We start from the raw sequence: 3,725 nt of genomic DNA on the forward strand, positions 1-3,725 counted from the left end.
ATATAGTGAATAAGTGCAAATAAAATAGGAGCAAAGGCAGTTCCTGGCATAGGTGGCCATCAATGCTCCCATTCAGGAATACAGGCACAGTGACTTTGATTCAAACTCCAGAAGGGACCAGTAAATGCTGTGTAACACTCCTAGGTCCCTCTTGAAGTCAGTCAAGATCATCCCTTACTCAACTTAGAGCATAGTGGGTGCACAGAAAACTTGAAAAGAATGAAGAAACTGTTCAGAACCTCAGAACCATGCCATTATCAGGGAAAGTATGTGGTTCCGTGTGGTGCTCGTGTACAAGGGATGGGATGCAGCTAAGAATGTAGACTGTGAACCCGGTGCTGGGTGGTGGGGGCAGGGCGATTACAGACCTGAAGGTATTTTCTTTAAAAGCCAGTTTAGCCAGAGCCTGTTTGTGTGCTGGGATGTGAACCCTATGAATGTATCATCAGCAGGGCCTTAGATGGACCTCCTGAGATTTGCTTTGGGCAGAAACAGGTTCCTACTTCCCAAATTCCCTGGGGGCAGAGAGACCACAAGACCACCTGCCACTCTGATGATCCACCCTCTGCCCACAACTGATGCCAGAGATATTTTGATTTTTAAAGGTATAGCACCAGCTTGCTCTCAAGGTGGAATGTCTAAAGCGCCAGTCCCTGGTCCCATCTGACCATCCGCACTGCTGAAATGGTAGCTAGTCCAAGTTCAAGTGTGCTGCGAGGGTACAACACAGACCACCAAATATTAAAGGTTTGGTGGAACAAAAGAAAACAAAGAACCATGTTATTAATTTTGTATTGATCACGTGCTGACAGGATAATGTTGGAATATACTGGAGTAAAACTAAGATTATATATATGGATCATATTATATTTCTACTGTGTAGTTATTCTAAAAGACACCTTATCCTGAGCTATAATCTCAGAAAGCCTGTTAAATTTAGATCTGGAAGGACCTATAAACTTGGATACATAGGACAATGGAATTTGGCAGGAAGGAAAGTGCAGACATGTGACATCACATGATACATAGAACCAGACAGTTGTCCAGTTGCCCATAAACCCACCAAACTCTCCTGTATTTGATTTAATTATTTGAGGACTCTGATGACAATTTCACAATATCTCAATATTCCGGCAAAGCAATTACTATAATGATAACTAACAGAGGCTGACAACTTGCTGTGTACCAGGGGCTATGCTAACTGCTTTATATACAATTTATATTGTAAATATATGTCTGTAGGCCCCCGACTATCCTCAGATGGTATGCAAGGCAAATCGTATGGGAGTCACTGGCCATGGGAGGTGAGGGGCAGGGAATAGGCACAGGTGTTGCCTCAGTTCCCTGCTTGAGAAGTAAAACAGCTGAGCCCACCCCCTGGTTAGGGCTGGCAGGAGACTCAATGTGCTGCGCATCCTTGCAGCGCACACCGGCCAGCGTGCCTCGTGTGTGACGTGTTCATTACACATTGCTTTATTGCCTGGTCCTTCTCCTTTCCCCTTGCTTCAGTCTTGGCCCCTTTCTCATTTCCATCACTGCTTCCCAGAAACGCTCCGCCATTTACGGCTACGTGCTGGACAAGCAATGATCGTTAGCCTCAGATGGACTTTGGTGTGGCGCCAAATGCCACTCAGTGACTGAGGAACTTACGAAGGGAGGTGATAATGCCCACTCCTAGGCTTGTCATGGGGGTTAAGGCCACGTGGGATGCAGCGGCTCTCCGGGGAGAAAGTGAGTAATAAAAGCTAGCCAGTGCTGCTGCTGCTGCTTCTTTTGACGCAGTTTCCCTTGTTTGTTCTCTGTTGTTTGTTTGCTTTTACGATATATTTTCTCTTATTCCTTATTACGCTGTCTTATTCTAGAGCTCAGGATGGCTTAGTTCTTGGAATCTTTTTATATCAGCCTGGGAAGTACTGGAATTGTAGGTATGTGCACTACGCCTGGCTCTGCTTTTCGGACTTCTAAATCTCAGTTTCAAAAATTACGGGTGTCTAGAGGCTAAGAATTGAACCGGGGCAATCTCTCCTCTAAGAGTTTCCCCCACCCCTACCTCAGGATAATTCCTGCCTTATGTCTCTGTAATTGCCTTAGGCTCTAAAAAGAGAAAATCTAGAAAAAAAAAACTTAGAGGCAGTTTAGAAAAAGTATAAGGGCACCATGTGGGGAGCAACAGAGGGGACTAGAAAAATGCAAAGATTTGAAGGGGGAAATAGGAAAAACAGAGGGAAAGGAGATGAATACAGAAGAAGGAAGTTAGAACAACACTAAGGATGTCTGGAAAACTAATAAAGAGCATATTATTATCTATCTATATAAAAATCACATATAATGCAATAAGTCTATGTATACGTAAACATATATCAATTAAATAAAACTCCTTCTATCTGGGCTGACATTGGTCCTCCCGAGAGCCATAGACTGTCAAATGAAAATCCCAACACCAGGCATGAGAAGCCCTCCTTTGAGTTGTTGCTTAGGGTTGTACAAGTGTTTTCCCAAACATAGGTCCTATTGGTGCTGTCCTTTCTTACTTCTCAGAGGAGGAAGTTAAGTCCCTATTGTTTAAGAAACCATGTACTTTGGGTGCAGGACCTAGAAGCCCCTTTCTTGGAACTGATAAATACTGATTTTCATGATATCAGAAGATGCCATATAAGCCTCCAAAGAAGGGAGGCAAACACCAATCCTACCCAGATGTGAAACCAACGAATCACAATAACCAGCAGTAGCATACTCTGTCAGTGACCTACAGCTCTCGAATTGGTCTCTGCGTCTGCTCAGTAAAAGGGAAACCATGCCCGGTACTGGACACCTAGTCTACTCACTGGCAGTGAAATCATAGATCTTGGAGGAGAACCTACAACCTCTGCCTCACTAAACCAGCTTAATTACTAACAATATGCTAAATATTTAGGTTGACATCAATGGACATGCTAACATGGAATAGGGGAAATTTGTGGTGCCTCAACCCTAGACAAAGAATTACGAGTAACTGGGGAATGCTGAAAGAGGGGGGGATAGGCACTTCCCCAGAAAAGAGCCCTTCCCAGTTGGTTATCTAACACCGAGCAGTCAGTCCTGAGACTATATATATATATATATATATATATATATGAGACCACACACACACACACATGTAAGTGAGAAGGTTCTATTTATGTATTTAAAAAAATCTATATGTAACAACTAAAGAAAGAGGACCCAGGTTTAATATAGAGCAAGGATGGTGCGTGGGAGGAGGTGGAGGGAGGAAAGAGAAGGGAGAATGAAATAATTGCATTATAATTTCAAAACCTAAAAACATTATTATGAAAAGTCAAATTTTGAAAAGATGTTAAGAAGCAACACCATCTTTAAAAGAGAGGCCATGATTTCTTTAAGTAGCATCCCTTACTAACTGATTGTTTTGCTTACGGTGAGGCCTTTCTGCAACCTATGTTGGCAAGAAGAAAAACCTTTCTCACTGTTTATCAATTGTTAGTAAAAAAAAATCTTAATTTTTTTTTACAAGTGAATCTTCTGGCCTCTACTAGATTCATCTGTTCTATATCAGAAAAGCCAGGGACTGTTTAACTGTTTCTTTACTCAGAATTTTTATATGTTACTTATAGATATATGTTTATTTAATTATACATTCTTCCAGCAGAATATATTCTTATGTTAGAAAAAAAGATTTTTTTCTCAAGCAATTTCTATAAATATTTGGAGGCCATTTTTGTTTTTGA

Source organism: Alexandromys fortis, unplaced genomic scaffold (genome assembly GCF_014885135.2).
Source record: "Alexandromys fortis isolate MF-2015 unplaced genomic scaffold, M_Fortis_MF-2015_v1.1 scaffold_94, whole genome shotgun sequence".
Taxonomy (NCBI): Eukaryota; Metazoa; Chordata; class Mammalia; order Rodentia; family Cricetidae; genus Alexandromys; species Alexandromys fortis.